At 43.0% G+C, this 7,060-nt stretch overlaps 1 pseudogene; it reads right to left on the bottom strand.

Annotated features, from left to right (window-relative positions):
* Positions 1-287: 287 nt before the first annotated feature.
* On the bottom strand, positions 288-896 carry LOC103250855 (annotated as a pseudogene).
* Between the last annotated feature and the right edge of the window lie 6,164 nt (positions 897-7,060).

Here is a 7,060-nt window from a genome sequence, read left to right as displayed (position 1 = left end):
GGGAACAGAGGAAAATATTAACTGGAGACCTAGGAGGAGAGAACACAAGAAGGAAATTCAGAGTTACTCAGGATGGCAGAAATCTAGGTTTCCGAGAGTGGAAAGAGAGGAAACATTTGAAACCAAATACTTATTGAGCACCTACCGTGTGCCAGAGATGAGAACTTCCTGCCCCCTAAAGGAAGAAAAACACGATAGAGGTGGTAATAACAAATTCTGAAGGAGAGGAAAGAGACAGTTGACGAACCTAAGGGAAGTGAGAATCCTGAGATGATGGGAGTTCTGCCTCAGGTCTCCCCTTTGGCCTCCTCACCCATATCTTTCTTCTCTTCTGCAGTGGCATCCTGTACTGCAGTACTCAGAGATGAGGTCGTTCATGTTGCTCTCAGTCTTGGTGAACTCCATCTCGACCATGCCTTCGCTTGTATGCCAGCAGAGGAAGGCCTTCCAGCAGAACATGAGAGTAAACTGCATGAGATGAGCTTGGAGAGCTCCTGGTGGGTGGCGCGATTGTCGATGAAAGTGACAGCCACAAGGCCATAAGACAGGATGTTGCACATGGCTGCCTTGACATTGTTGAGGATCCATTCCATGAAATATCTGCTATTCTTGTTCTGCACATTCAGCATCTGCTCATCTGTCTGCTTCATGGACATCCATCCACGGAAGACAGCATCCCTGGTGAGGTACTGCCCATGGCCAGGGGCACAGGCAGCCATCATGTTCTTGGAATGGAAGACCTGTTAGCTGAGTTCAGGAATGGTAAAAGCCTGATACTGCTGGCTTCCAGAGCTGGTGAGAGGGGCGAAGCCAAGCATGAAGAAATGGAGACATGGGGAGGCCACCATGTTGACTGCCAGCTTGCAGAGATCAGCACTGAGCAGGTTAGGGAAGCCGAGGCAGGGGTAATCCCACTTATGGTGACTGAGATGAGGTGGTTCGGGTCTCAGTGGGTTGGCATGGTCAGCTTGAGGTCTGGAAGCCTTGATGCCAATGCCATAGGGCTCATCAGTGTTCTCTACCAATGGATGGATGGAGAGGGTGGTGCTGTGGGGTTCAGTCATAGTGTTGGACACTTTGGGTGAAGGCACCACATTGGAGGTGCTCATGATGCAGTCAAGGACCCTCTTCTTGGATCTTGGTGATGAGGAGGGTGCCCGTTCCAGAGTCTGTGTCAGCATCCAGAGAGTGGGTCAACTGGAAGTCCTGCAGGTCATCACAGTTCTTGGCTTCTTTTTGCACCCCATGCAGGACCAAATCAGCCATCTCAGTCCCCTTTGTATAGTTGTCATTGGCTCAGTTGTTGCCTGCCCCAGTTGTCTGATCTGATGATCTGCCAGAAGTATTACTGAGCAAAGGGTTTCCTTCTGATGCAATAGAAGTCAATACTATGATCCCAGTTTTCTGAGAAAATAAATGCTTTCTATGGTAGGCTAACTAAAAAGGAGACAGGAATCTAGCTCGAGTCTGTCTTCTTGTGCTGGCTTTAAGGTAGCACTTTTATTAGAAAAGGTTTAGGGAGTGGATTCTGGGATTATCAGGTGAAAGATGAAGGCATGTGAAAAGTCCTTGGGTATTAGCAGTTATCTCTTCATGCCTTCCCATGGGTCATAGGTGCAAATTCAGGGGGAGTTAATATGAAACACACAATGAAAATTCAAGCTATGTGTCAGCAAGTTTGTTCTGCACAGACTCCAGTCGTCCATATTGGTTCCAACTGATTTCAGCCAGTTTTCTTATCTTACAAACAGAGGGAGTTTCAGCAAGCTGTTTCTTTTTGTTGTTGTTTTTGACCTGCCATCCTATAAGCTCAAGAATTTTTTCTGTTAGTCACTGGTTTCTTTAACTCTTTGGGGCACAGTTTCAATAGGACCTGAGTGAATAGAGTTCATGGCCCCAGGTTCTAGACCCACCAGGATAGCAAGAGGAATATATCTGCTCCTCGTGGCTTCATTGAAGTACATGGAGATTCAGTCCAGTGGCAGGTTGCTGTCTCCATGTGGGTTCTGGTGGAATCGGTGCCATGTTCATCACCAATCATCCCCTAAAACTTGGCACTGATCTGGTTGCCATACTGATCAGACTGGATATGCATGATTCTATCATGCAAAAATTTACTTTAATTTTTTTGATTTCCTCAAAGTATGTACAGAGCAAGAAAATATGTAATTTTTTTCTCTGATGGTCACAGGCTGAAAGCATGAATGTGCTCCAGAAGCTGGAGCAGAGGTCTAAACACGTGGAAGGAAGGTTCTGAGAGGGAGCCATGCAGGAATGTTGAAACAAGAGATGCAAGCTCAGAACCAAACTCATACCATCTCCTCTTTTCTGAGCATCACAGACCAGCATGAGTGGCTTCTCCCTGGTGGCTAGCTTCCAGGAAAACATTTGGAATTTTATTGGAGCTGAGGAACCCACTAAACATTCTTGCAGCAGAGCTTCATATAAGAAAAAGAAGGATGACAAAATGCAGTATTATGACTGTGCACTGCATGTGAAGCAGACAGCCAAAAATGCCAGAAGCTGAGGACCATGGTCAACAGTATGAAGTAAAGGCCCACATCAACGGACTTACACAGAGGAGAAAAATCACCAAGATGCAGCAAATCTGGCATCTGATTAAAAATTCCACAGAGTTGCACTGTTTTGCAAAATTGGAATGCAATCTTCTCTTTTAGACTTATTTTGGAAATTTGATTGCCCAAATGAAAGTAGAGAGCGTGAGCTGACCCTAGAAAGAAAAGCAGGAATTGAGTGGGGAAGCAGAGAGGAGCCGGCATGCTGGGACATTGGTGGCATGCTCAGCAACAGCAGATAAAGTGGCTGGGAAGGGCAGCCAGGTAAAGTTGTGAGACAGAAGATAAGCTTGAGATGTGGTTGGGAGCAAACTTGGAGGGTCTTGGTCAAGAGTGGATTCTATCCTTTAGATACTAGGGAATAATGGAAAAATCTATGTCAAGGTGAGGAAAATTATGTTTACAAAGTGGTTTTCTTTTTTTAAAAATTGTATGAGATTTAAGCTATTTCCATCTGCCTAATAAAAAGTTTTTCCTCAGGCTGGGTGCTGTTTCTTGTGCCTGTAATCCCAGCACTTCAGGAGGCCAAGACAGGAGGATTGCTTGACTCCAGGAATTCAAGCCCAGCCTGGGCTACACAGTGAGACCTTGTCTCTACAAATAATTACAAAATTAGCTGGGTGTGGTGGGGCAAAACCTGTAGTCTCAGCTACTTGGGAGGTTGAGGTGAAAGGATTACCTGAGCCCAGGAGGTTGAGGCTGCAGTGAACCACGATTGTGGCACTGTACTCCACTAAATTTCTTCTCCCCAGTTCTCCAAGGAAGGTTGGGTTATTTCCATGCTAATTCTCTGGGCTTTTGTAATGCAGAGTCCAGGGAAGAGGGAGATCTAGGATAGGAAGAGTCTTAGAGTCCAGGGTAGGGGGCTGTTTAGAAGAGTAAGCACAGGAGAAGTCCCAGGAAGTAATGGGAGTGAGGGACAGAAAAGGAGGGTTTTTGAGAAGTGTTTCTATGAGCACAGTGTTCCTTGCATAAAGAAGCATAAAGAACCTGTGTGATCTTTAGAAAAGTAGCCAGGCTCGGTGGCTCAACCTGTAATCCTGCGCCTTTGGAAGGCTGAGGTGAGTGGATTGCCTGAGCCCACAGGTTCGAGACACGCCTGGGCAACTTGGCGAGACCTCATCTCTACAATAAATCAAAAATTAGCTGGGCATGGTAGCACGCACCTGTAGTTCCAGCTACTCAGAAGGCTGAGGCGGAAGGATCGCCGGGGCCCAGCAGGTCAAGGCTGCGGTGGCTGGGAGTGGCCACTGCACTCCAGTCTGGGCAACAGAGTGAGACTCCAACTCAAAAAAAAAAAAAAAAAAGAAATATAAGTAAATGCTGGACTGCATTTCTTTGAGCAAGACTTCCATCTGAGAGCAGTCCACAAAAATCATGGCTTCAAATGGGTGACAGATTAATCTGGTAGCAGAATTTAGGAAGGATGATCAGAAAGAGTAGAGGAAGTATAGAGATGATGAAGGGATCATTGCAATAGACTTGGATTGATTCACTGAAGAGGAATAAATAAGAAAGGAGAATCAAAGATTTCAGTTCACCATAGTCACTTGGGGGTAGGAAATGAGATTCACTTGAATATCCTCACCAATCCATTTTTAGACGTTGCCTAGGGCACCATGCTGAGAAACATCATAAAGCCAATCTGGGACAGAGTGTCACAGGCAGGTATCTCCACCATGGGCCAAAGAACTTGCTCTGCATTTATTTGTCCTGGACTTGGGGAATGATAATGAAAGGACAAAAGACCAAAATGGAGTCAATGCAGTCAAAGTGCATACATTTTAATATTGCTTAGCCTTGTCATTTTTTTGTTCTTTTTAATAGCTTTCTTTAGTTTACCCTCTAATCATTAGCCAAGGACAGAACAAGTTTACCAGAGGTAGCTATTGATAATTGTCTTGTAACTTCCCAGGTACTGATTTCTTTTCTATTCCAAGTATTTTTCTTCCAGCCATAAGTCAGCTTTGTGACCTACGTGACACAGACAGACCCCATCACCATGGCTACAGTTCCTGTGCTTACCTGCCCTCTTCTTGATGCTGTAGAACAGATCACTACCCAAATCATCTTAATGACCTGCCTTCATCAAAGGAAAGGCTTAAAAAGCATTCAGCCTCAAGCAGCTGCCACCGTGCTTTTGTTAAGCTCTGATCTGGCCATGCTTTCATTGAGTTATGGCTGGGCCATGCTTTTCTTTAAGCCCTGGCCTCCTCCCCAGTCTGGAGGAGGTGGATCCCCCTTTTCTTTCTCTTTCCAAACTACTTTATAAAATAAACTATTTGTTTCCTAATCTAGTTTCTGTGCAATTCTTTGCATCTTAACAGTGGCACCAGCCTATCCCACAGACCTAACAGATGGCATTGTTGATAACATTAGGGACATCAGTGTGGCAGCTGGCTTTCTAGGAAAGGGAACAAACTAGGATGAAACTGAAGCAATGTACATTATATTTTGCTATTTTGTGTTTTTAGCTTTGGTCAATGCATTTAAAAGTTACCAGATTTGTACTCAGTGCCAACAGGGCCCAAGCACACAGTGTCCCCCGTGAAGCAGGCTCATCCACTTACAGGAAACCTTGAGTATCTTCTAAAGAGGTTGTTTTAGAATGACTCTCAGAAATGGCACTGAGATTTACACTGCAGTTTTCTAAGTACAGACAAAGACTGGATGATGTGCTTTATGCAGTATTGTCCAACTGTAGGCATGAAGGAGAGCAATCATTTAACTCTCCAACTTGTGCTCAAACAATGAAGACATTTCTACTCTGAATTGAGAGGTCCACCAGGACTGGGACCTCTGCTATAGCTCTTGAACCTACTAGAGCCTAGTGCACACTAGGCCAATACATAGCTGCTCACTGGAGGAATGAATCCAGGTCTCTGTTTCCTCTTTCTTTTACTCAAGGAGCTCCAGAGTTGTGTTTAAGTACATTTCTCTCAATAGGAATCTGCTTGGCTATGAACCAGAACAAATTTTATTACTATTGTGTGAATACATTTTAAAAATTCAAATCAACAAATATTTTTGAGCACCTACTGTGTTCACATTCTTTGATTCAACTATTCCACCTCTAGAAATTTGTCTACAGATATACTGGCCCTTATGCATTTGTGTAAGCAGTTTGAGGGGTTGAAAGAAGTTAGGAAGCAAGGTGGTAGGACTTGATGGTCTGGAGAACAGAAGAGCCCCAAAGTAGACTAGGTATTCACTGAAAAGCACTATGGACCAATTTGAGAAGAGCAGGTTGGGTTGAGAGAGTTGACTCTCTAGAGCAGGGCAGTGAAAATGCCCAAAGTAAGAAGACAGGAGGAGGCAGGAGCAGCTGGGCCCTGAGAGATTATCAAGACTGAGCAGGAAAGGGCCCTACACTCAGGTGGAAGTGCTGGGAAAGGAAGCAAAATTGAGCAAGACAGGAAAGAGAGAGATGAAGGGAAGATACGTTTCAGTCTGAATTGGGAGAAGGGAACAGTCAAAACATTCCAGAAAGCAAAAGGCTCTATTTTTGAACAAAGAAGTAGGTTCCCTGTGAAGTTTGAAAAGTTTTCTTGAACCTTGCCATATTCTATATTCTAAAAGTTCAGGAAAACTTGTTTACACATGAAAAAATAAACACTGGAATATATAAAGTTCAATTCTATACAAAGTTATTTTAAAAATGAGAGAGAATAAAGAACAGAGCAATACTGCAACTGACAAGTCACACCAGGCAGGCACACTCATAAAACAGGAAGCTTCAGATCTAATCTATCTCAGAAAAAGACATTAAGTAAATGATAGACATGAAAGAACAGCACTAATCAGAATTAGAAAAAACTTGGAAATGAAGTGAGAACTCAGGGAAAAAACGAACTGAAAGAAACAAAAATTATTTAGGAAGGAAGAATAACCTAGAAGGAACACAAAAGGAAACACAGAGGTTAATACCACAAGAGAAAGAGAAGTGACAAACAGAAAAAAAGAAAAAGAAAAAGAAACAAAGATAGAAAAAGGATTAAAGAGAAAGTAATGAACACTGACGGCTATCACACACCTATATATGAATAATAGGTGTTCCTCGAGAAGAAAACCAAAGCTAGAGAACAGAGCAAATACTAAGAGCTATAATCCAAGAAAATTCTTGGAATAAAAGTCTTGAAACTATATATTGAAAGGGTACAATGCACACTTAAGAATATTGGCCCAGACTGACCACCAAAAAGACATAGCCAAGTCAAATTATTAGTATAAAGTAAAAGAAAAAAATCCTTTGGATCTCTAGAAATATTCTTTGGACATCTAGAAAAACAGAGTGTTATGCAACTTATAAGAAAAATAGACTATCACCAGAGGGTTTTTAAAAAAATAATAATACTTTATGGCAAAGGAAATGGATCAACATATGTAAGATACTAAAGAAAAGAAAGTATAAGCCAAGGATTTTATACCTGGAAAAACTGACCCTCCAGCATAAAGGGCACAAGTTGCTACCAACATGCAAGAAC

This window comes from Carlito syrichta, unplaced genomic scaffold (genome assembly GCF_000164805.1).
Source record: "Carlito syrichta isolate Samal-C Ts95f unplaced genomic scaffold, Tarsius_syrichta-2.0.1 Scaffold135605, whole genome shotgun sequence".
NCBI classification, from domain to species: domain Eukaryota; kingdom Metazoa; phylum Chordata; class Mammalia; order Primates; family Tarsiidae; genus Carlito; species Carlito syrichta.
Note: the sequence above shows the minus strand (reverse complement) of the source record. Positions and strands in the feature narration are given on the sequence as shown.